Below are 27,322 nucleotides of genomic sequence, written 5' to 3'. Positions count from 1 at the left end.
GTCTTTGTTTGATTATATCCAGAAGTTAATAGATTGCAAAATTTTCTCCTGGTTGCCTTTTAAAAATCAGCTTGAATATATTCAACTTCAATGTCATCTGAATTAAAGTTCAACATCATTTTAATTTTCTTAAGACGTCCCTTCACTTCTTTGATTTCTTTCCCAGAATTCCCCCATCTAGTATTCATTCAGTGGCCTGCTTTCTTTTGAGAGAAAAATGTTTGGCAACTCACTCTTTGGCTGCAAAAATGCTGAACAGGTTTTAAACACTTGGGTTTCCCGGCTGGCACTAATCCCTCGCCTTGTTTCATAAAGGAACCCCATACACCCTTGAAGTTCCAGGGGAACATTTGTGTTGAAGTTTCACTGCTCTGGGATTATTGGGTAAGACAGATATTGATGTGTAATTGCTGTGCACATTTAAAGATGACGTGAACGGCAGTATTATTTACTACAAGTATGACTGTGTCTGCATGGAGCACAGGGTGATAGGCAGACCTGCCTCCCTCATTATGCGACTGGTCTGTGCTTTGCAGAATCACACTCTCCTTTCTGCCAGGTCTATGGTGCTTGGCACAGAATCTTGGCACCAAGATCAGCGGCTCCTTCTCTGCAAACCCAGCCACACTACTCAGATTGCTGTTTCTTTCAGTGCTACATTGCCCTCTAGGAGCCTTCAGTCTAAAATAGAGGCTTGATCTGATCCCAGTAGTAAAATTCAATATTCAACTTAAATGTAAATTAAATATGGTCTTGTAATAACTGTTATTATCAATATGGTTATTAATAATTGACACAACAAATTTTTTATGTATATAATTCATTGTCAATAATAACATTACAGGAGTATAGCTAACTTTTTTGAATGATTACTCTGTGTTGCACTCTATTGTTCTGTATTGACTCATTTAATCCTCACAACAACCCTACAAAATAGGTACCATAAATATCCCTGTTTTATCAGATGAGAATCTGGAACAAGGAGAGATCAAGAAATTAGTCCAAACTCCTACAGCGAGAAAGTGGTGGAGCTAGGATTGAATTTGGGTAGTTTGCTTTCCAATTCAAGCAGTGTGACTCCAGGATCTGCACAGGAGTATATGTCCCAAGGCTTAGTCCATATAACACACCACAGACAATGCAATGATAAAAATGAAAGGGAGTGTTATGGACTGAAAGTTTGCATCCCCTTAAAATTCATATGTTGAAGCTCTACCCCCCAATGTGATGGTATTTGGAGATGGGGCCTGTGGGAGGTAACAATGTTTAGATGTGGTTTCTTCTCTCTCTGCCATGTGATGAGACAGCAAGAAGGTGGCCATCTGCAAGCCAGCAAAGGAGTCCTCACCAGGAACAAAAACTGCCAGCAGCTTGATTTTGAACTTCCCAGCCTCCAGTATCGTGAAAAATAAATGTCTGTTGTTTAAGCCACTCAGTCTATGGTATTTTCTTATAATAGCCCAAGCTGCCTATGACAGGAGTGGGTGCTCTTTAATTGAATCAGTTTTGAAAATGCTTTATACTTGCTCCCTGTCTTAAAGGACAAACAATGTCTATTAGGAAATCAAAGGCTCAGAAAAGTCCTGCAGTAAAGAAAGCTATTTAAATTTGGTTAACCAGTTGCTTCTCAACCTTTCTTGAATATAGAACGTCCCTCACTTATGAACACTTGACAGAATACACTTGGAAAGTGCTACAGAGAGTGAATACCATGTCTCAGGCATGGCTGCATGTTTGTCTTCCAAGTGGACTGTAACTGACCAGTGAAGTCAGAAGCGTGTGTAGGGGAAGGTTTGGTAGGTGAGACAAAGAGGAGAAAGCAATCAGGCAGAGCCTGAGGATGACAGAGCAGGGGGCTGCATCCAAGAGGATGGCAAGTGGCACTGCAGGAATAAAAGAGCCCAGAGATTCCAGAATATCTGCGAAGATAAGGAGAAAGATCTACTTACCACCAGAAAGTTGTTCCTGGGGCAAATCTGGTGAGAACTCACTTTCAAGAGCAAAGTTTAGGGCCTGCCCTGGATGGAGAATTTGATTTTAAGAGAGAAAGGGCATTCTGGCCTTGAGTGTTAATTTGAATATAGGAGGATAGGATAACAAATGACTCTCAGAATTATTGTCATCTGCTGGACAGAGCCATAGCTGCTTTCCATTAGAAATTTAATACAGGTTGATTTCCTAAAATTGTCTTAATTTCTTTCTAGGGATTACAAGGTGTGATCAAGTAAAAGACCCAGTTGAGCAAGAGACAAGATCTTGTCTGGTCATAGCAGTACCCAATAAACGTTTGCTACATATATTGAAAGGACAGAGAGGGGAGGATTAATTGTACAATGTGGGTTTTGTGTCTTTAAAATGAAATATTAATTGCTGAGTAGTTAGATATTTTTAATAGTTTATTCCTGTTGTAGGGCTGCAGCAAAGAAGGGGAGATCGCTGGCAGAAAGATGCCAAATGTGCACAGGAAAACATCAAATTGCTGTGTGAGGGCATGATGAGATTTCATGTCTACTGTCAGCTGATGGGCTCGACTAGAGGGCCTTAAAGATTTCATCCAAATCTCACATCCTGATTCCTTGTGCTTCAGAACATTCCAGAGGAAGTTTAATAAAGAAACTTTTACTCAGAGGTAGGCACACTTTATACAATTCAGACACTGTACAGAGGGTGCCAAATAAATGTATACACATTTTAAGAAAGGAAACTGTATTAAAATTGTAATACTCAATGCCAATAACAAAAGATGAATACAAGTCACGCATGACTTCTGCAATTATAAGAGGTGCTCAAAGTGGTTACCATCAGCGTCCAGAGACTTCTGATTACAGCAAACTACTGCTTGAACAATGTTGAATAAAGTGTCCACGTATATACATTTTTTTGCCCCCCCCCACCCTCCCCCGTATTTGTAATGGGTATTTAACACATAGATCAGTTGTGAAAATAGATACCATTTGCTTTTTTCTTAAGCCAAAAATATGAAAATATAAGTGACCTCAATCATTTGACACTGAAAATGTTGCCGTTGTAGAGGTAAATCTCAATATATACGAGTGGAAATGGGCTGTTCATGCTCTTTATTTCAAACAAATTGAAATTTGTTTGACATTAATAATTTCTTTGGAATTAGAATGTATTGAGGTTTTATGCATAATACACAGAACAGGCTATTTTCCATTTTTGTTGTTCATATATTCACTTATAATTGCCAACTGCATACAAATGATATTTTCTCTTGTGTAAATGCCAAGTTACACAAGTTAGTAAATGTCGTGATTATTAGTGCCATCTACTGGTTAAATGTAGTATGGCAACATTTATTGGGCACAAGTCACTGAGCTACTATGGGGCAACGGAGTAAAAGGACAGACTAGAGAGGGATTCTGTATTTAAGAATGATGGTGAATCTAACTTTTATGAGGCAATTAGAAATTCAAACACTGAAAGGGTATTTGATGATATTAAAGAGTTATTGCTAACTATTTTTAGGGGTGATGTTGCTATTGGGCTTATGTTAAAACACCCTTATCTTTTAGAGATTTGGACCTCAGGCCAAATCCAGTCCAGTCTCGGTCTCTATATGGCCTGTGAGCTAAGAATAGTTTTTATATTTTTTAAATGGGTGAAAGAATAAAAAAAAATATTTTGTGTCATAGGAAAATTATAAGAAATTCAAATTTCAGTGTTCATAAATAAGGTTTTATTAGAACACAGCCATGCTCATTCATTTACTTTTTGTCTACGGCTGCTTTCATGCTACACCAGCAGAGCTGAGGAGTTGCATGGAGACCATACGGCCTGCAAAGCCTAAAAATGTACTCGCTGGACTTCTGTGGACTAACTTGGCTGACCCTGCCTTAGAGCTTTGCTATTATTCTAAGCATGTCCTGTGGACCAGCAGCATTGGCTCTCTTGGGAGGCTGTTAGGAATGCAGAATCTTGGTCTCTACCCTGGACCTACTGATTCGGAATCATCAGATCCCAGGTGACGCTTACCCACATTAAAGTTTGAGAAGCACTGGTTTAGAGGGTCTTGCTCTGGTCATCCTCTGGCTGTACCCTGGGTCCCCACAGTTCAAGCAGCCAGGGAGGACAAGGGAATGTGTCACCGGGAGTCCCCCTCCCCGTCCTAAGCTGAGTACCTACAACCCTAGAATTTCTGCTTCCAGTGCCAATGAAAGCCTCCTTCGTGGGGTCCATCTCCAAGACCTACAGGTTGTCAAAATACAGCATTTGTGGGGTGTAAAGAGAGCGGCCTGAGCTTGGACTTACAAGCTGGGTGCCTCTTGCTTGAGCAACAGATTCCTCATGGTACAAAGAGGCTCAGAGCCAGAGGCAGGAAGAGAAGGGGGAGGGCCGAGGGATTGGGGTTCCCTCTCCCTGTGCTGTTACCTTCTGGCTTGGAACTCTAGCGTTCAGAATCCTAGCCTGCCATGTAGTTACAAAGGCATACTTGATAGTTTGTTACGTGATTTATAACTTTTATAAATTTAAACATAGAGTATGTTTTATTTATACTTCATTTATACTCTTGACCTGGGACCTGTAAATGTTAATGGTGGGTCTGTTGAATGCTTCTCAAAGGGTGTTCCAGGGATCATTTGCATCAGAATTCTTAGGGGCTGTTTATTAAAACTTTAAACCCTAGGTTCACTTGTAACCCCTTAAATCAAAATCTTTGAGGATGGAGCCTAGGAATCTGCATTCTAACCAGCTCCCTTGGTGACTCTGCCCCATAACACAGGTACAGGAGCACTTGTAACCAGGGCAGGGTGGAGAGGAACTGGCCCTGAGTGCTTAGGAAGCTTCAGATGAGGAGAGAGGGAAGCAGCCAGGGCAGAAGACGATGACGATAACAAGCTTAAGATGCTTCCTTCTTCTCTCATTTGTTCTCTTCATCATCTGGCCTGAACCCATCCCCGGGAGTTGGCTGCAGGGAGAAACTTTCTGCCAGAACTGGGCAAACGTGTCCTGCAGCCAAATGTGGGGCTCTCGGGGGCTGTCCTGCAGAAGGAAGTATCTGAGTCAATGCAGAATAACGAGCAAAAGGAGCTGTGGGCCCTGGGAGGGACCACAGAGTCTCAATTGGGGATTCAGGCTGAAGCTGCTGTGCAAATCTTTGGGCAGGCAAGACCTCCTGGGTCCCGCAGAGCATCTGGGAGGAGCTGGGAAAGTGTGCTGTGCCACTGGCATGGGTTCAGATCTTGCATCTATCATGTAAAAGTTGTATGACCTGGAGCAACTTACTTAAGTTTTGAAAGTTTGTTTCCTTGTCTGTAAGATTCCCAACACCTTCTAGACTTGTATTAGAATCAAACGTGATAATTAAGTAAAAACACATCCTTGCCACACAGAGCTGAATAAGGGGTGACGGCTGTTTATTATGAAGCTTGTTACCTCATTCCTCTGCACGTCCTGATGTTTGATTTCATGGTCACTTGCCACTAGCTGATAAGATGAATTTGCTCAAATCCAAAGGACAAGAAGCCACTTAGTCTCCAGTTGCAGCCTTGTGTTAGATCAGTGGTTGGCTAGTGACCTTGAACTCCCTGAGCTTCCCTGTGAAGGCGCAACTCCTGAAGTCGTTGTCAGGCTGCTCATTGTGTACGATTCCTAGGATTTCCCTAGGCATTCCAAGGAGTACCCATACATCTTGGGACTCACTCTCATAGGTTTGTGATGAACGCTGCATTTATATGAAAACCTCCAGTGACAGCTGTGCCATACTGAAAATCACCACTAGGGGGAAGCAGAATCCAAGCATCCGTATGAGGAGAGTGGAAAGGCTGTGAAATGCCTCTGGGCCAGGATGGCCACCTGGGGGCAAGAGGCATTGCAGAGCCTAGTCTCACCCTCCGGCCGCCGCCGCACCCTCTAGACATATAAAAGCACACTTCTGATCCTGCACTCTAATCACCTGATCGCTGTTTCCTCTGTTTCCTTGTCCAGGTACACTCCATTATGTCTTAAATATGGCCAAGGCCAGTGGTTCGCACACTTGGCTGCAAGTTCGGATCACCTGGGGGGTTCGTAAAATCCCAGTGCCAGGGCCTTGTCTCAATTAAATCAGAATCTCTGGGGTGGGGAGATGGAACCAACACATTTTATAACACCACGGGTGACTCGACCTTGCAGCCAAGTTGGAAAGCCACTGTTGTAGGCAAAGATCTCATTTCTCCCCAACGTTAGCCGGCTTTCATCGTCACAGGCCTCTTCCAAGAAGCCTCCCTAACTACACACACATTCTTCTCCTCCGTCTGTCCACGGGTCTGTCTGTAGTAGGTGCCAGTGCTTTTTATATTTGAATGTGCATAACGATCATCTGGAAAGATTGTTAATGTGCAGATTTGGACTCAGTAGGTCCAGGTGGTGCCGAGAGTCTGCATTTCTACTAAGCTGCCAGCTGCTGCCTCATTGCTGTCCATGGACCACACCTAGCAGGGTTTGTAGGACAGCTTCCTCTGTTTCTGCACATGAACCTTAGTGATTGTTCTAGCTATTTTATGTTACTTTTCCGCCTTCCCTGCTACAATAGGAAGAGTGACTGGTTTCCAAAGCTTTCAAGGCCTGCCTCTCATCCTAGTCCACTCAGGTCCTACTACATTGCCCGTTATGTGAATACCAAGCCCAAACACGCACAGAAAAGAGCTTTATCAATAAGTATTTAATGAATAAATGAATACATTATGGGGACAGAGCCAAGAGTGCAGTTTCCAGGCTCTCGGCCTCACATAGAAAGGTGCTGGCTCAGGTAGTAAATGGCAATCAACTGTGATTGGATGGCCATCAGCTGTGGCTAGTTGGCCGTCAGCTGTAACCAGTGAGCCATTGGCCACTAATATAACTGCTGTGGCTAGGCTAGCAGAAAAAAATGGGGGCTAGCAAGAAGATGATGCTGAGCTAGCAAGCGGAGGAGTGCAGGTTGCAGATAGTGTGGCTCCTGCTTCCTGTGTCTCCAACCCAGCCGCCAGTGAGACTATAGTGGTATGACTCCCCTATCTATGGCTCTGTGGGTGTTTCTTTTCGGCCTCACCATGTCCTGCGTTCTTATGTGGGGAGTGGGACTAGAGACCCCGCCTGTCACCCGGCATGACACACATGTAGTGAGAAAAGTTCTGAACTTGGAGTTTGAGACCTGGCTCTGCCACCTACAAGCTGTGAAAATTTAACCAGCCTCTCTGAGACTCAGTTATTTCACATGGTTAATTTATTTCATAATTTCATTTTGAAAGCCAATGAGATAAAATATGTTAGAGCTCATTTTCATCAGTATACTAGCCTCCTCCCTTCTCTCTCTCTCGTTTGTCACCATTGCCCAGGATTCCAGCCTTGCCCTCACACACTCCCTGGGAGGCCCTATCTTTTCCAAAATCTCCACATCTCAACCCCCAACACAGACTTGCCTCTTGAGTTCCCTATTTCTAACCAAACACCTACAGTACTTCTCCATCTTGTCAACCCATATGTAACACATCAAAAATCAAGTTTATATTTTGTTGCATCTCGCAAAACACCTCGTTCTCTCATATAGCCTATCACCATTAACTCCCAGAAGGGGAGTGGCACATGGAGAGGGAAGAGGTGATCTAAGGTGGTGTGGAATAAGCTGGAAGAAATTTGGGATGAGCATAGAAGCCCGCCCAGTACCCTCAGGGAGGCAGCCATCGATAAGTCAAATCATGGAAAGGTTATGGCATTTGGGGGGAAAAACATCCAGGGGACGTTGATCTGTGCAAGTGGCCTTGGGATTGTGGGAGCACGAGAGGACAACCAACCCAGGATTGAGACCCTCCCCACAGAAATGGAGTTGGAGGACATGAGGTGGGAAAGGAGCCACCTTCTGGAGCTCCAATCTGGGTGCCCCTGCGCTACAGTACAGGGGTGCAACCTCACCAGAGGCCATGAGACCCTCTGGGAAGGAAGCACTAAACTCTTTCAAACCCTGCTGGCCACTTTCCTGGCTGTGGAGAGGAGTGGGGGAGCCAACAGATGGCAGCACTCAGTAGAGGCAGCTGAGATGCACCTGGCACGAATTCTGGCACTCTATCTCAGCAAATGTCTGGGGCCATGGAGGCTCATCTCCTCCCAACTTTTAATAGCTCATCAGAGGGCTGGATCAGCACATTTGCTAGTTCCTGTTACAGGTTGCACTATGTCTCCCAACCCCAAATCATATGTTGAACTCCTAATCCTCAGTAGTGCAGAATGGGACCTTGAGTGACTGCAAATGTACTTAGTTAAGATGAGGTCATTAGAGTGGGCCCTAATCCCACGTGACTGTTTCCTTATAACAACAGGAAATCTGGACACAGGGAGAACACCACGTAAAGATGAAGGCAGTGACCACAGTGCTGTGCCTGCAAGCCAAGGAGCACCAAAGGCTGTCAACAAATCACCAGAAACCAGGAGAGAGGCACAGAACAGATTGTCCCCACAGCCCTCAGAAGGAACCAATCCTGCCCATACCTGGAGTTCGGGCTTCTGGTCTCCAGAACGGTGAGAGAATACATTTCTATTGTTGAAGTAACTCAGCCTGTGGTACTTGCTATGGCAGCTCCAGGAAACCCATACAGCTCCCCCAGAAGAACAGGCTGGCACCACCACTGAGCTCCTAATGCTCCCCCTTTCTAAGCAGATCCCTTCTCCCGTCAGGGAGTTTCCATCATCACTTAGATGTTCACTGATCTCTGTTCCTACAAACATGCAGAGCATGTGGGAGCAGGGAAGAGAGGGTGGGCTCTTTCACACTGGCCATGAGCCGCTGCTATCTGATCTAAGCTGTGGACCACATCAAGTACACTCCGATGCTTCCCAGCTTACATGGTGCCTCCCCCATGCAGCACTGGTGGTGTGTGTCCTTGACTGCTTAGCAGAGAGGATCCCACTCACCCTGCTAAGCCAAAAACCCAGGGACCTGCAAGTTTTTAACACTCTTCTCTATCAAGACTCATGACATATACTAATATATCCCTGGGATAACGTCAGCCTCATCCTTTCTCCACCTGCCTGCTCCTACCCAAGCTCAGGACCCATCCCTCATGTGCACCACTGAATGGCCTCTAGCACATTCCATTCCCACCCCTATGCCACCCCCATCTTTATCCTCCCTGCCACTAGAATGAGCTTCCCAAAAGGCAAATCCGATGGGTCACACCCCTGCTCAGATCCCTTTATCAGTCTTTGACAACTCTTCTATACTCATTCCTGGTCACTTTCTACATGTGTTTCCTCCCCAGTTCCATGGAGACACAGGCCATTGCCCACGGGCCTCCTCCCTTTCTGAACATGTGGCTCCTTCCTTCTGGTCTTGCACCCACTTCCCTCCCTGCTGGCAGCAATGGCTAACCCATTATCACCTACCACGGCCTGATATGGACCATTCCTCTTCTCTGCACTCATAAAACCCCTCCTAACCTCCATGAGAGCCTTGTTATATTGCATTGCATTATAATACTTTCTTTTTACTTCCGTTGCCTCCACTAGTGGGTGAGCCTCTTGAAGACAAGGATTTGTGTCCTCCAGAGCTTAATAGTCAGGCACACAGCAGGCCCTGGAGCAGTTTTTGTGGAATGAGTACATCTGCAATTCTTAAAATAGGGTCCTGGACCAACAGCAGCTGCAGCACCTGAGAACATGTTACAAATGCACATTTCCAGCCGTGCCTCGGACATGCTGAGTCAGGAACTCTGGGTCCCGGGTTTCACAAACTCTTTAGGTAACTCGGATGAACACTCCAGTTTGAGATCGCCTGAATTAAACAAATGAGTACTCAATGAAATAGGTTGTGAATGGCCTTGGCTCTTATTTTTCAGCAAAGAATCATGGCAGGGGTGGTGTCTGGTCGCCATCACTAGGAATCCCGGGGCATCATGGTTGCCTGGTGTGCCCATTGCTGGTATCTTCCTCAGCCCTTGTTATGTGCCTTGTTCTATTGTATCTCATTCTGATGGTGTTGTTAATATACACGAAGTTCTTAGGACTATCCTGAGGAGAAACCCAGTGACCAGAGGGAGCCCTGGATTCTAAGTGCTGTGGTTGGTACAGTCGGCTTACCTGTGTGGTCATGGTGCCAGGTTTCTCATTATGACTGAAACTAATATAATGTTATATCAATTAAATCTGAATTTAAAAAAATTTTTGTCAAGGGAATTAGAACCCCATTGCCTTAGAGTTTCCATTTTACCTGTAATGATAAGTATCCCACTCTCTTTTCAAATTTAGTCTAAAGGAGTTAATTATGTGTTCCTTTTAGCCTTTAATTTTTTTTGTCTTTTGGTTCTTCGATACATTTGTTATGGTTAATATCTGGTGTTTTAGAAAGAAAGACAAAACATTATTTTAGGAGTTTCTTAACGGGAGGGCTGCTTGTTTTTAATGTTATTCTCCCATAACCTACCACCATGTCTGGACCATAGTAGGTGCTCAATAAATGTTGGTTTTCGATTAATCAGTGACAAACTCTAATAGATGTTAAGAAGCTGGGAAAGAAGTCCTTAAAGACTAAGTAATATCCATAGGTCAAATTGGAAATTACTGTGAGCAGTTTTAGAGCGTGCTGTGACAAACCCCTCCAACCATCTGATTCCTGCCTTCCTCTCTTGCTTCATCTCTACGTTACATCTGTCAAACCTATGCTCCAACATGTCTTACCCTCTTTGATTCCTTAAATTCACCAAACTCTTTTTTGTTCTGGACCTTTGGACCTGTCTTTCGTCGGGCAGGAAACTCCCCTTTTCTCTTTTATTAACAGACTCTTACTCCTCCTTCAGGTTGAAAGTGAAATATTACTTTGACCAGCAAGACTCCTCCTCTTCCAGGAGATTAGGACCCTACCTTTCTCTGTCCTCACACTCATCAACTTTCCAGTATCTGATCCTTTCTCATCTCCTTTCTTCCTTTAGCCGGAAAGAGTAGCAACTGCATCTCCTTCATGTACCCCCAGCACCTATCTCAGAGCTTGGCACACAGTAGGGGCTCAAGTATTTGTTGGATAACTTTGAAAGCACACAGGCTTTAAGTGAATAACTCCCAAATTTGTCCACTTGCTTCTTTTTCACCCTTGGACTGAGAACTTGACTGCTAATAAACCTCAGGTAGGAGGGGGTTATTAGAAGAGACAAGTGTATATGATTTAAACAGAAAACCATCGGAGACAGAAGGGAGAAAAGAACTTGGCATGGAAGTTCTCAGGACATGTATCGCCAATAGGAAGTTTCTGTAATTCCCACAAAACCTGTCCCTTCATTTGCGAAGGTGTATCATCTCTGATATGTTGAGTCTCTATGGGCAAATTTGTAAATAGAAATTGACCTTGGAGGAAAAACAGGAAAGGAAACACATGTTGTGTTTCTGTATAAATGGCTGCTACTCTCTAACCTACACAAGCCACTTTAATTGGGATGTCACACAAATTATAGAATAAAAATCTCTCATCCAATCTCAGGATTAGTAGGGACCTTGGATGTCACCAAATTCCATCCTTTGACTTCTGCAGGAATCCTCTTTGCAGATTTCTGATAAGACCTCCCAAGCCCTCACTTCCCCACTTCACTAACTTTCAAGGCAGCCAGTTCCGTATTTAGAGAGTCTAATCGTTGGAAAATTCCATTTAGCTCAGTGCCTTGTATGTGATTAGTGGTTTATTGAATTAGATAAACAAACACAGAAAACATTTACAGTCAGGAGAGTAGGTATTATTTTAATGTTGTTTTTTTGTTTTGTTTTGTTTTTGATAAAAAAAGTGTGGGAAAATGTCATAAATATATGAAATGGAGTCTCTAGTCTTCACATTGTACCAGATACGTGTTTCTCCTATTTTTATTACCTGGACAAGTAAAACAAAACGTACACAATAAATTCTGTCTTGGTATATACTCAGAGCCAGTTACCAAATATTTACCCAATGACTGAAGACGTTCTCACAAACATTTGTTGATATCTTAAGTCTTCGGATTAAACTTTCAGGCTGGCTTCCTTTGCACATTGCAAAAATGATAATCCCCTTCAGCATTCATGCAAAGGAGCAGGGAACAGTGTAATGGAAGGGAGAGGGCATATTGGTTTCCAGTTCTGTCCCTACTGCTAACTAGCTGTGTGATATTAGGCAAGTTACTATACTCTGCTGGATCTTAGTTTCCTCCTCTACAAAGTAAGTTGATTAACCAGGTGACCTGTAAAATTCAGCAGCACTCAAACCCTCTATAGCTCCAGGACTTTGCACTTCCCTCCTAAACATCAAAGCCTCATGAGTGAAATGAACTCTCAGCTAGTTGAGGAATTGATCATTAGCAAGGGTCTTACTCCTACTAAATATAGATGGTTAAGTTAAAGCAATTATTGAAAATCAAACTATGTACATGTCCTTCCCTGAATTAGCAGAAATGGGAGTTAATAAATAGTTGGCTACAACACTCTCCAGCATGTATCATTTTTGCCTTCAAAGTTGGCTGAAACTCCCTGGGTGTCAGCTGAATCTGGATTTTTTAAATGCTTCTGTTTTTAAACCACAGTAATTGGACTGTATAGCCCTAGTGGGTTTATGCCAAGGAAACAAAGAAAACATGGGACAATGCCCAAACTGCAAGGAAATTTCTAATGGTTTTCAATAAATTACTTTTAGCATGATATTTTTCCTTGATATTATGCTATTTTCTGACAGTAAAATACAATTATAAAACAATAACATATTTAGTAGCAAAGAAAGTTAAGTTGTTTTTTTTTTTAATCAGGAACCAAGATTTTCAGTGCAAGAAGTAAAAGATACAAATATCAAATCAAAGAGGTTAAATAAAAAACCTGTTTGAATTAAAAATATTAGTAATAGTACATATGTATTTTCTGTTTTTTAAAAAAACTCTAGCTATGTCTGTTGAAAAGGCCTAAATACCTTGACTAACCCATAGCAATAAACACCCGTAAAACCCAGATTGTGCTTTATGAATGATGTATCCCCCTAAAAGGGATAGAGCTCCTTGGAGAAATGGCTGATTCAAGATCAGGAATGAGCCTGAAACATCTTGTTATACCAGCAAGCAAGGAATCTATCAAAGACAAGATCATGCCCCAAAGACTTAGGAACCAAGTTGAAGAGCCCAGAAGCCAGAAATAATACAATCTCAGCACCAAAAAGGATAACTGCAAAGGACTGAAACACACTGAAAATGCTAAAAATTTGAGTTTCTACAATTACAACACACAAACAAACACCTCTTTGAAGGAAGCTAGGAATCCAAGTCAGTATTCTAAAAACTGGGAAATAAAGAGAAAAGCAAAATAATCACTCCTTTCTTCTGCAGAACTGTACTGAAGTTGCTATTTATTGAAACTAAACAGTTCAAGGAGTAAATTTCTTTTTTTAGAATTTGAGCTAATAAATGCAGAAGAAATAATACAATTGCAATGTCACCATTTCGTAACCTCTAATGAAATAATGAATCAACACAAATGGTTTTCAGTGGCCACTGAAGGTGAAACACTGATAGGGCATTTTATAATGAATGAACGGGACTGTGACACCTGAGCCCAGCAATGATTCTTAACGTGGCAAAAAAAGAAAACCTGGCTCCATGAACCTCCTGATGTGATGCAAGGAGAGCACACAACACTGCCTATGCAGCATTCTTGCAACAGCAACAAAATTAAACCAAATCTGATCAAATAAGCCTGTAGATCTTATTACAAACTTACAGGAAATATATCCCCATAAGGATATGATTAACAAAAAATGGAGTCTGGGACATTCTACAGGCCCTCAGAAATTATTGTTCTTCAACAAATTGCATTAAAAAAAGAATGGGGGTAACCTATAGATTAAAACAGGTTTGAGAGCCATATCAGCCAAATGCAATGTAGTGGTCTTATGTGGATCCTGATTTGAGCAAACAACTGTAAAAAGCAAATTATGAGACAATCAGGGGTATTTGGAACATTACCTGGATATTTGAGTGTTATGGAAATATTAATTTTTTGGGTGCAATGATTATGTGGCTGTGCTTTTAAAAGGCCTTATGTTTTAAGATATATATTGAAATATTAATCAAAATTATAAGATAATTTTGATATATGGGATTTGCTTCAAAATAACTGAGCAAGGGTGGGAGTAAAGATGAGGAATAGAGGGGTATAGAGGAAACAAAAGTAGTCATGTGCTGATAACAGCTGCAGAACAGAGGATCAGAACATGGCAGCTCATTACTTATTTTTCTCTACTTTTGTATTTTATTTCCATAATACAGGTTTTTTTTTAAGCAAATCCTTTTTCCAAATGCCTACCTCTATATTGCATTATATTTTTAAGGCACCAATCAAAACCTATTCTTTTTTGTTTATTACAAATATATTTTCTTTTGCCTCTTAAACTATATGGTTTTAGCTCTCCTCCTCCATTTCATGAAGAGTAAGAATAAGTATTACTCATGAATAAGTAAGTCATATTTACTTACCTGTAGTGATTTTTTTTTAATGATTGAAATGCACATTATATAGTAAAAGTGCTGATGGTTCCAATTGCCTTGCTATAAAATGCAAATACCCACTATTTTGACAAAGCCCACCATAATCAAGCTCCACCTTACATGTCAGACAAATTCTTCCAAAAAGAAAGGAAATGCTTCCCAACCCATTTTATGAGGCCAGTATTACCCTGATACTAAAACCAGGCAATGACGTCACACACAGAAAGAAAATTATAGACCAATATCCATATTCAATGGATACAAAGCCCGTCAGCATAGTACTAGCAAACTGAATCTAGAAATATATAAAAAGAATAACACACTTAAAATGGTTAAAATGGCAAATTTTATGTGATACATATTTTACAATTAAAAATCAAAAAATAAATAAAAATTATACACCATGACCAAATGGGATTTATCTCAGGGATGCAAGGTTGCTTTAACATCAGAAAATTAATTAATGTAATACATCATGTCGATAAAATAAAAACAGAAATCACACAATGATCTCAGTAGATACAGACAAAGCATTTGACAAACCAAAGTTCAGGGACCCCAGATTAAGAACACCTGTTCTAGAGCAGTTCTCAACATACAGAGATGACAAATAATAATGAAGAAAAATCCTAGGGCTAGAAGCTGGATGGCCCTCAGGGGTTGCTGCTAGAAAAAATGTTTTCTTGAATCTACTGGGGGGAAAAAATCTTCTTGAATTGGCCTTAATCACGAACAATGGTAGCATGAGGGACATATCCAAGCTCTAAGAGGAGTACAAAGTGTAAAATCTTAAAGAGTAGAAAGTTGTGTGTATTCCTTCTTTGCTGCTGGCGTAATTATTCACTTTTGTTGTGCTGTAATTAAGAGCCTTTGAATGACCTGGATGTTTAGGGCATGTGCTCTAGATTTAGGCTTACACTACCTGTGTGATTGTAGGCAAGTTATTTAACCTTTAGTCTTAAGGTTGTTTTGTTTTGTTTTGTCTCTAAAATTAGGATTCCAACACCCTAAGATGAGATGTAAATGATAATACCTCTGAAGTGTTTAGCACAATGCCTGGGCCATGGAAACACTCATCATCGTGAACAATACCCAGGACTGTTAAGTCATGGGTTTGTCTTGAGGCTGTTATGTTTGCCACTTAGATAGATAGATGTTAAGCCAAAAGACGTCATAGTACCAAATTGAAAGGGACTAATAGTGTTGTGTAAGGATGAGATTGTTGCTCAAATAACCTTGAACACTGAAGAAAAGATGGGTCACAGAATGACATTTATGTCAGACAACTTCAGCAATCGTGCATTTAAAGTAAACACATAACTGACACAAAGAACAGGTAACACTGGCTGGATGATGAAGAAAACAGGATTTTGTGGGGCAAGTCTTGGGCTTATATTTCGGGTCATTGCCAAAGAGCGATTTTGTTCTTACAGGGGCAAAGTTTGAACTTATTTTAGTTCCAGTGCTAGCTGACTGCTATAAATAATGTCACACCAGTAAATCTGTATAAAAACTGCTTAAAGACATAACTATTAGTCAAGCGTGAAAACACAAATGCTTCCAAGGGCAAAACAACTGAAGGAGGCCATATGGGCTATTATAGCGACAAGGGGGTCTGTCATTGGAGGGTATGCCCTATCTCAAAGCATTTACATTCCAAATGTTTCAGAAGCACCAACTAACCAGACAAAAAGGTTGTGAAGGCCTCAGTCCTTGCAAGCAGCTTACAATCTCTGATTAATGGAACAGGCATAAATTAGGTATTTCTCTTTTGTATCCCTGAAACCATAGATTGTCTTTTTCTTTCCAATCAGATAAATAACATGCAGGAACTGAATTGCTTAAAATTCGTAATTGTAGCCTCACAGAATCTTTAGAGTTGATTATCTTTCCCCCATCTCTGGTTGATTTCAGTTCCTTCACAAATCTTCCTCTCTTTTCTAGCTAAAACTCAACTGCTCTTTAGCATAAAGTGGTACTTGACCACCTTTTTTTTCTTTTTTTGGTCATTTCTGAGCACTTAATGCTTCAAACACTTTAGTGTGTTCTGGCCTACAAGCCGACTGCTCTGGCAAGCAATCAGCAGGCCCTGATTATTTTGTTTCCTCTTTTCATCTTCTGAACCACCTCTGCAAAGTGGTGTGTATGATAGAACCATACCCGACATTTGATGCTACCGATATACTCATCCTGGGCCTCAAGGAAAGCCTTTGCCTTTAACACAGTTATTAACTCCTGAAAAATATTTAGAAACTGGTCAAAGGAAATCAATTATGGTGTTAGTAAACTTTACCATATGTCTTTACAGGATGAATGAACAAAGTAAGTGCAACTATAGGGATTATAATCTGAAAGTAACTCAGCAATGTAGTATTAAAGGGTCATTTTTAAATAGGTAAAATCATGACTCTCATACAAATATAAAATTACCACCATTAATCCATTGAGTGTATTATTATTAACTCCTGATGAAGTCAGTCAGATATAACTGGTTTTCTCTCTCTCTTTTATGTTGCCATGAATAGGGATCTTAGCCCTGCTATGACCGGGAATCGCCTGTACTGTTCTCAGTGTTCTACCAGTTAATTTCAGCCCTAACAGTTGTAAAATACCTAGTGAAAGACAAAGGCGCTCACCTCTATAGGATAAAACAATCCAGCGTGTGATCACAATCTGGCATTCCACTGAAAAGATATTCTGTAAATTTTCTTTTAACATCATTCATAACTTTTCCATTCAGTTCTAATCATTTTATTAACTTCTTTCCATCTCAGCTCCATCCTTATCTGTTGCTTCTTCCCCCAACTCACAAGAAACCCTAGGCTCGGGTAAATGTTTTCCTTGCATATTAGGGACTTTGTGAAAATGTTGGGAAGCTTGTAACCATTGAACAAGGATGTGGGACTGCATGTAAAGTGTTTTATAAAGAACAGGTTTTGCTGTTCTATATCTCACAGAAGTGCGTAGAGTTAAAGCATTTGCATTGTAGTCGGAATGGTTAGCTTTGATCTAAAAAGAAGATTTATCTTCAGGAATTTGGTTTAGGATGCTGAAGTTTTTTTGTTTTTTGTTTTTTTTTAAATAATTCAGATCTTTAAAGGAACTCTGGGCTTCACAAACCGTTAACATTCCAGAAAATAGTCACACTGCTGATATAAGGCACAGTGTGGGAGAGTAGAAAGAACATTGAGATAGAATTCTGGAAACAGGACCAGAAAACAATAAAAGACAAATAATTTGGGGATGAGAGTAAGTGGTAATCAATGGTGAAGGAAAAAGTTTACTTTTTTTCCTGTAACTTTTAGCATAAATAAAGGCTTTGGGAATGTCTGTCTTTCCCTCTATTCAACAACTCCATTACAAGGGGTAGTAATCAAAGACTTGTGGAATGGTGAGAATTAAAGCTACTATAGTATTTTAGCTGAAGTTCTTCAGTCAAGGTCACACTGTTAGTTGAAAAGAGCAAAGAATGCAAAATATCAAGAAAGGAGAGAAGGATTGAATAGAGGTCACTGCATAGATATTCTTTCAAGTGTCATATATTGCATTAATGGCTCCAATTCTTCACTTCTTACAATGAAGCCCTTTGTCACCTGAATTTGCAGTTCCTCCCATCTAGTGCCTCTGAGTTCAGCCATATGACTTGCTTTGGCCAATGGGTGCCAGAAGACATGACACAAGAAGAGGCCTACACAACTATTTGTGTGATTAGGCTTGTTCTGCTCCACTTTTGCCATGAAAAGGATATGTCCAGGCTAGCCGTCTATGTTTAAGAGGTGGGCAGGTACAGCAGAGTCAAGTCATCCTAGCCAATCCCACCTAATATCAGCCAACCTCGATCAGATCAGATGCATAAGCAAGATCTCTACCTGCAATCAGCAGAGCCACCCAACTTAGCACAGCCAAACTTCACAGATGTGAAAAATGAATGTTTATTGTTGTTGACCATGAGGATCTGTGCTTGCTTGTTACACAGCAATTTTCTGGCAATGGCCAACTCATTTTCATCAGATGCTTATGAGATAAGAGATCTCTGTGGATACCCATAATTAACAGCTGATTCTGTCTGGGAAGTTTTCGTTTTCCATGGGGTTATTAGGATGGAAAATGGTCAGAAAGCATAACTACAGATCGGAGCTGCCTTTTCTGTTTGGGAGGAATCCCTATTTGGAAGCCATTCAAATGCTAGGCAAGTGGCATCCCCAGGAAAAGTTAAACTAAAAAATGATGCCTGGTAACTGGAAGGAGTCACGGTAATTTCTAGCCACGGAGTATTTGAAGCTAAAGTGGGAGATGAGAAAATGAGACATACAGTAATAGCAACAGGAAATCCCCCTACATCAGTATTGATTCACTGGTCACAGTGCAAGGTCAAACAGATAACCAAGCCTCTCCTGTAAGTTATCAAGAATGTGCAGAGCACAGAGCCCGAGGCACCTTTGTTTTGATTTTCCCTCAGCTACATACCTGGCTTCTTAAAGAAAAAGGATCCACTTCCATTCAAAAATTATTCTGCAATATAGAAAATGGTTGTTTCATTGGAAGCAGATTTTTATAAGTTTGCAAAACTTTAAGAATTTAACTCAACAAATATTTCTTGAGTACCTATTTATGCTGAAAACTGGAGTAATCTCCAGAGATGTGAAGGTGCCGAGGAGCCAGATCTGCCATCATTCTAGGTTTAAAGTATAATCCTCCTCAAGAGGCAGGCAAATGCATGCATGACAACAATAGAGGTGGACACAAGACAGATACAATAAAATGCTACTGGAAGACAGAGGAACAGTTGTGGGACCATGACAGCACAAGAAATGCCGACACAGAAAGTGGTTTTGTGAGGGAACATGACGGAACATTGGTTTGGGACGTATTGTATTGTGGCATGGTAGGACCTCTACATGTCTTATATGTATGTGTATCAGCTCCATCCTTCTCCTAATTCCCCTTCTGCTTCAAATTGCCTTCGAATTTAAATCTCTCTTGACCAATAGAAACAATAACTTGGTTTTCTTTTATTTGCTCCCACAAACCAAGCAAAAGGCCTTACACATAGAATTTATAGATATTTGTTGGATGGATAAATGGATAGATGAATATTCAAATATTCTTAAGCAGATATTTTACCTTTGCTTCTTGGGGTCCCTTAGAGCAAAGCGGGGCAGGATAGGAGAGTAGAGGTTGGAAGATTTGTGGGAACAACAAACAGAGGACAAAAGATAAGAAAGAAGAGTTGGCAGAACCTAAAAATCAGTTGTACTTTGGAAAGCAAGAAAAGAGAGTAAAGATGCCTAGATCATCTACTTGGTGAGCAGACAGCAAATGTGGTTCTATTTTTAAAGGATATGAAATTAAAGTTTAACCCCAAATGACACACAATTTTATTACTCACAACATCATATTAAATAAAAGCCTCTTCCAGCTTGTTTGTACTTGTCTCTGACTGTTTGGCCTGAGGCGGTTATTTTTATTACGTCAGATAGCATTTGTTTTCCTTATCAAACCAGAAACTTTCTGCTAAGTCATCCGGAAGTCTAACTTGACTTGCACGACATGCTGTTTCATAATTAAATTAAAATCACAGGATGTTTTGGATTAGAGGAATCTTCCTTCAACCAGACCTGAGGTTAGTAAGAGACTGTGACCTCTCTGGGATAGAATTTCCTCATCCAAAACATCCGGAACATTTCACTGGGTTAATTTGCAACTCACTAGGAGATTTTTGGTCCAATTTGCTGCAGATTTTCTGTCTGTGTCCATTTCTCTTTTCAATTTAGGTCAATATGCATTTATTCATCTCTCTTATTGAAAATGATCTGAAAAGTATTACAAAGTCCAAAGAATAAAGAAAATGGCAGATAAAATATAAGGAAGAAAAGTAATGAGTGTATAAATAAGTTCGTTCATGAATAAAGAATTTATTCATGAATAAATAAAGTCATTCATCCAACAAATGAACTTACAGTCCTATATGTAACATGCACTAAGCTAGGTAAGTACTGTGCAACGCAGAGAGGAATATAAGTCACTATTTCTGTTCTTCAGAAGTTTAGAATTTTATTTTTTATAAAAAGTTTGCCACTGGACAGTTTAAATTCAATTTATGGTGGTGTTTTAATCCAATCAAAAACTTCACAAAGAAATAACCATGAACAATTTTCTTGCATCTTTAAGAAGATGTTGAACATTCTGTGTGGGAAGAGGACAAGATCATATTGCTCCACTGGATAGGATATGTGTGTGTTGGTTGGATTGAATCCCATGGACACTAGCCAGTAGGCTCCAGGAAGAGAATTTTAGAATGTGTTTTTCCATTAGGGACTGTAGGAAATAATCCTTGGTACAGTATATCAAGTATACTTTTTTCCTTTGAGCATTGTCATGAGCCTATGTATCTTTAGAGGGAATTATCTTTAACAAAAACAAGTTGACAAGTAGGACCAAATGTTTGTATAGTTCGGAAATGTATTGCGAAAATTTCCACTTTATCCATCTATGCCCCAACCTTGGCTCCCTGTTTGTCAAACTGTAGTTCTTCAAAATTAATGAAACAAAGTACAGAAAGCAACAGAAATGCCATGATGGTGTGTTACTGAAAAGGTGGAGAAGGGGAAGCTGATGAACATTCATACAGAAGGGATGATTATTACATATGGCATTTAAGGGCTATTCCCGTGTCGTAGTCAGTGGGAGCTGCTGTTACCAAGCAACACAAACTGGATGGCTTCTAAACAACAGAAATTTGTTTCTCACAGTTCTGAAAACTGGCAGTCTGAGATCAGAGGGCCAGCTTTGTTGAGTTCTGGTGAGAACTTTCTTCTGGATTGCAGACTTCTTGTAGTCCCACACAGTGGAGAGACAGCCAGCACTCTCTTTTATAAAGAGGGTTTTTTTAATAAAGACACTAATCACCTCCCAAAGACCCCCACCTCTTAATATCATCACAGTGGGGGTTAGGATTTCAACATATGAACTGGAGGGGGGGACACAAATATTCAGTGTATTGCACCCCCTTCATTTCCTCCCATTCCCACTAGAACCCAAGCTCCATGAGGGCAAGGATTTTGTTTCCATTGTTTTCTGCGGTGTCTCCAGTGCCTAAACAATGAATAGTACATAGCAGGGGCTCCATTATTAGCTGTAGAACAAATGAATGAATAAATGAATGTCTCTCCTGTACTAGATACAAGACATGTTGAATCCAGTGTTGAAGACCAAAGAAAGAGACCCTCCTTGCGTCATTGGTGACTCGTGATCCTGGACTTCCCTCTAATGTACCTCGTGTATCCAGCCAGCCAGTCAGCAACTTGCACTGAATCTGCCTTGTTTTCCTGGTAATCTGCTGCTAATTGGAGTTATAAAGAGGAAAACGATAAGGTATGTGATCTCAAAGAGCATGCAATCTCAGTTCTAAGAGAGGCTTCTGAGGAAAGGTAACAAGAGAAGGGAACTGATGCATCCTGTCAGTGAAAAACAGAACTAGGAGTGTTTCTGAATCTAGAGGAATTACAGAAAACAATAGTAAGTGAGGTGAACTGTGATTGGTCAAAGGTAAACTGTCTGTCATAGAAAAATGGGGAGGTCTAATCATATGCCCTCACTCCCAGAAGTCCAGGACCATAAGTAAGACTGAATTCCAAGCTATAAGACATGAATATGTAACGGGACAAATGAAACAAATGTGCAAGTCATAGTGAGACACAAAGTAGTGGGAGGTTGGAGACATAGGAAAAGTCCGATAACCTATGAGATAGATGCAAAGGAGGAAACATATTCTCTCTCCCTTCCACATTATCATATCCTATCTGATAAGATGTTGTGGGGAAAGCAAAGGTAGTTAGAGGCTGGAGCCTGTCCTCCTTCACCTATAGTCTAACAGGGTAGATAGAGTACATGCATCCATAACCAAAGGTGTGCCGAGGCTGACTTGCTCTGGCTCATACCTTCTCTCAAGAGTCAGTTGCTTAATTTTCAGGAATTCTGCAAGCTTGTCTTTAAACACAGCCATTTAAAACATATAAAAGTTTGTAAATTTACAATTAAATAAAATATATTGAAAACAAAGGTAATAATACTCAAAACTCATCACTTCCTAAGTTATTATCTACACTCTTGAGGTTTTTGGGTCTATTATATCTGGTACTGTGTGCTATTGGCATGTCTTCCCAACTCCTCATCAGTGACATGTTGGTAGCTTGAAATTGCCATAGTTGAAGTATTTACACCACATCAATTGGCAAATGCTACACATAAAGATTTAGTTATTTTAATTTTCTAGACTTAAAAAAATGATGGAGAAAATGTTAAAAATGCAGATTAAAACTAAAGGTGTGTCATGTCTAAAGTCATTACATTGTAAATAACACAATAAATTGAGGAACTATTGCCCCAATTATCCAATACAGCAAAAAAGGTGTTATGTCATTGACTACCAAGTGATATACCAATATGCTTCTTTATTATGTTGCTTTTATGTGACTTGCTATATATCAAATATAGATATATGTTTAACAATCATGTCAGAATTACACTCATTCACTAATTGCAACCCATTAGTTGGCCATGGATACAAAAATATTCAGCAAACATCAATAAAGCATTCTGTGAGAATCAATTGGCTACATGAAATTTATCAGAAAGAACATTGTGCATTGTATTATTTGGAAATTGTGTGCTATGAATTCCTTATTTAAAATTTATCATAAATATATTTACATATGTGTACATATATGTGTATGTATCTATAGCTACATCTTTATATCTGTATTTATACATTTTATTTTTATTTATTTTTATTTTTTTGAGCACTGGTTGTTAGCAGTTACCAACACACCACTGTCAAAAACTAAAACAACAGGGTGGAAAGTAATAAACGCCACAGAGAGTTGCATGGGTTTACATAAGCAGACTCCCTAGGAGATGAGGATGGCTATCACAGGCTTCGTGGAGGAGATGAGAACCAGTGGAGGCCTGAGATAGAAGAAATCAAGGGAACCATTTCCTTGGAGACCCTTGACTTTGCTTGTCTAGCTGGTCCCTGAGGGGAGAAAGGAGGTGCCTTTCTAACAATAATGAGGCCACTGCCTGCCTGAGACTGTCACTGTGGTCTAATTCCTGAGAACAAGAATGGGATGTAGGCTCTGAGAAACAAAAAGACTATATAAGAAGATGGGATGAACTCAGAAACCATCAAAGCCTCCAGAAACAGGAATATTCATCAACTTCAATGGCTCCAGGGTCTGGGCAGTACAGAACAAATTTCAGAGAAAACAGGAAGGTCTCACTAGCAGAAAAAATCAACTAGTCAGGGATTTGTATAAAAGGACATTTTTTTTTATTAGACTTGCAGACTTGGAATTTGAACTTTATTGTGAAGTGAGGGGTGAAATTAGGCCCTAAAATATCCTCTTGCTTCTAAAAATCACATACTGTTTACAGAGTTGGACAGCATCTTTGCTGTCAATATCTATTCAGATTCACAAATTTTCATAGGAATCAAGTTCTCTGAAAGGAACTAGGGCCCTGACACACACCCCCCCCACACACACACACACACACTCTTTCATCCTTCCATACTCACACCACTCCCCTCTACTACCATCTCCACTGAACCTCTAAGATGAGGTCAGAGTGTAGAAAGGACAACACTTTCCTTCTCACCCCGCAATCAACTCCATAAAAGAGTGGGGAGAGGTGGAGGGAAGCCTCTAGCCATGACCTAGTCTTAGCATGACCCTTCTTTAAATTGCTGCAGAGGCGTGCAGGATGCTGGACCACTGTGGCAACAACACTAAAATGTATCCTGACTTGGCCATCCTGGTGTATTTTGAGGGAAACATCTACCCATAGGTGAATTGAAATTGTTACTTTGGGACAAGTCTATCTACAGTTAACAGAGGGAGGGAAGAAGGGAAGGAGACAGGGTGGATGCAAGGATGTCAGAGGCCAGAGATGTCAGATGGTGGAATACGACCTTGAGGGAGAAACGATGGCACTGGAATTTTAAGTGGGGAAGAACTCATGAAGAGCAATGTTATTGGGAGAGGTATACGCAGGGGCCGTTTCTAGAAGCTATGTTTGCACAGAAAACATTGTTTTTACTCTCCTTGTGTGTTTATTTAGAAGAAAGGCTGATGGAGTTTGAGGGTGGAGTTTGAGAAGAGTCCAAGTTCTCCCTGGAAGATAAATAGCAGGTAGGAGGTGAGGTAAGTACAAGCATTACCAGGAAGCTGAGAGATATTTATGGCAAGGGCTACTGGACAAGTCGCAGTTTCTGCCTGGATTCCATTTGAACTAGGGCATAAATGTAAAGATGATAGCATTTGTTCCCATAGGCTGGTGTAGTGTAGAGCATAATTTTTACACATGGGAAAAATAAAATAAATAGTATGAGCTATACGAGAGGTTAAGTAGTTTAAAAAGTGCATATTGATTAAGGGAAAAATCAAGATTTAGAAACAGGAAGAGAAGACCTGTCAATGACATTAATAATAAAAAGAAATTACAAATATTTTAAGAAGCGAAGGTAATGCCGTTGAGTTGTGGGGTATGTATGTGGTCACAGAACATGTGACTACGAGAAAATCGTGACAGGAAAAATATTCAGGAAGGAAATAACTTATTGTTAGAATATGATTTCCACTCCTTATCTTAACCATTTGAGTTAAAATAAAGTAAGACACATGAAAGAACAACTATTTCCAAAGCAATCATCTTCAGATGTGTTTTGTAATATAGATAACCCAAACCGTACCAGGCTATCTCGAGGAGGTTATGACTTGTAATTTAGTCTGCTTTCAGTGAATGGCACTTTATGTTTACCTTGCACTTTTTGCTGAGTTGTTCATAACAGGCGGAAACTTGAACCCTCATAGAAATGGCCAAGAATAGTCCAGCCCCTCTTCAGAACCCAGCAGTTGAGCCGAAGAGAGGTCATTTTTTCTGCCGACTGTGGTCACGCATGGCTGGATGATTTATGGACACGACCAACAGACACATCCATCTCTCAAGGTCATGAGCTACCAAGAGAAGGACTCAGCCTAAAATCACTCAGAGGAAAAGAGTCCTCAGAGAAAGAGATTGTTTGAATAATCAGAATAATCAGAGCCATTTTTATCTCATTCTGATTTCTCAGCTGCACCTTTTAAATACAAACTGTTTTCTATGTCCCAAAGGGAACATTGTGAATAGTACCTGACTTTTCATAATGTTATCATCTGAATGAAAGGACCAGATGTAATCTTAGAATGAAGGCAAACAAGACCGGGAAGAAGGTCAGGGGAATGTCCCAAATTTCAAAAGGGTACATTTCAGAAATCACCATTGGTAAGCTTGGTAGCAAACCCCAGATAAATTCTAGAATAGATAATTAAAGAGATGGTTTTCAAGCTCTTCATGAAGAAAGAAGCTCTCGTTGAGAGCCAGCATGATTCCCTAAGAGCAAGAAATGCCATCTTAAACACTTCCTCTTTTGATGAGTTTGCTAGGATGCTTCGCAACTTCTATCACGTTATGCTGTTGGCCAAGAAGGAGAAACATGGGCCTGACAACCATCCAGATAGACTCAATAATGACACCAAGAATGGTGAACCTGGAAATGGTGTGTATGCCCTGTGGTCCTGTCCTTGCTCCCATTCATTCAACTCAACAAATAATTCACTAGTTCAACAGACAACTATAGAGCATGAATTTCATGTAGGGCATTCTTCTAGGGAAGTGATAGAAAGAAATTGCTCACACCCTGTCCTCATGGGGCTTATAATCTAGTGATAGGAAAGTACAAGTACATAAATAACCACAAAGTAGCAAGTGCCATGGAGGGTAGATGAAGACAAAAGTTTCTTCCAGTTAGAAGATAAAAATGGCTTTGCATGGGAGATGGCATGTGAGGTGGAGTTTGAGTGAAGAGATGGAAAATGATGAAGGAAGGCATTTGCCCCAAATGGCACGAGCATAGGCACAGACTAGAGAAAAGGTTAAGCACACAGCCCAGTTTTATTGAAGTAGGGAGACTAGAAAGGAAAGTCAGGACTGCTGTGACACACTCCTCTTGCTGGGAGTCCCTGATGGGAAGGCAATCAAGTGTTTGGGTTCAGGAGTCATATAGTCTGGCATTTGGCTCTTGCCATGGCCACCACATTAGCCACGACATTGAGCAAGTTATGGAACTTTTCCAAGCTCTTGTTGCCTCACCTATAGAACGGACATAGTATACTGCTTAGCTCACAGGGTCACTCTGGGAATTAAATGAGATGATATGTCAAGCAGGGCCTGACACAAAGTACTCTCTACATGGCAGCTGAATAAAACCCAGAAGCCAACTGGAGGAAGCACTGCCTTTGCAAGTTGGATCTGGCAGTTTTGGATAGCCTTGATTAGAGCAAGTCGAAGGGCAGAAAACGTCTTTCTAATATTTGTTCCCAATTTAATTCAGCAGGGAGAGCCTGGAGGCTGAGCTCAAGTTGGCAATAGGTTGAGCTAGAGATAAAGCAAACCTCCCAGGAGGAAGAAGAGGAGGGCAGGGCAGGCAGAGTCTACAGGGTTTGGCAATTGACCAAGTGTGGGGTCAGCATTTTAGGCAAAGCAAGGAGGAGAAATGATGTACTGCCATCCTCCCAGATTTGGAAATCTGGGGGCAAGTGTAGGACGGGTAGCAGATGGGGGGAATTCTACAGAGACCACAGAGAACATACGGAAGGTTTTTAGGTGATGCTAAACTGGGAGATCAGTTAATACAAAGCCAGGATTCAAAGCAGTCTTGAAAGGATAGAATTGTGGGTTGGAGCAAACAACCACAATTATAGCTAATTCACATATTAACTCATTTAATCTTTTTCGTAAGGAAGAGACTATTATTATTTTTATTTTACAGA

At 40.7% G+C, this 27,322-nt stretch overlaps 1 protein-coding gene and 1 long non-coding RNA gene across 3 annotated transcripts in view; one reads left to right on the top strand and one right to left on the bottom strand.

Moving 5' to 3' along the window:
- The window catches only part of CLDN10 (claudin 10), a 103,045-nt gene that overhangs the window by 63,983 nt on the left and 11,740 nt on the right, over nucleotides 1–27,322 (bottom strand). The gene's annotated exons all lie outside the window — the stretch shown is intronic.
- Nucleotides 8,356–26,700, top strand: LOC141571292 (uncharacterized). The gene is made up of 3 exons (XR_012496052.1): nucleotides 8,356–8,496; nucleotides 21,634–21,827; nucleotides 24,573–26,700. It is a non-coding gene; the product is annotated as an uncharacterized LOC141571292 (long non-coding RNA).

The sequence above is a fragment of the Rhinolophus sinicus genome, linkage group LG04, assembly GCF_036562045.2.
Source record: "Rhinolophus sinicus isolate RSC01 linkage group LG04, ASM3656204v1, whole genome shotgun sequence".
Lineage (NCBI taxonomy): Eukaryota > Metazoa > Chordata > Mammalia > Chiroptera > Rhinolophidae > Rhinolophus > Rhinolophus sinicus.
The sequence above is the reverse complement of the archived record's forward strand: the minus strand, read 5'-3'. Positions and strand labels throughout refer to the sequence as shown.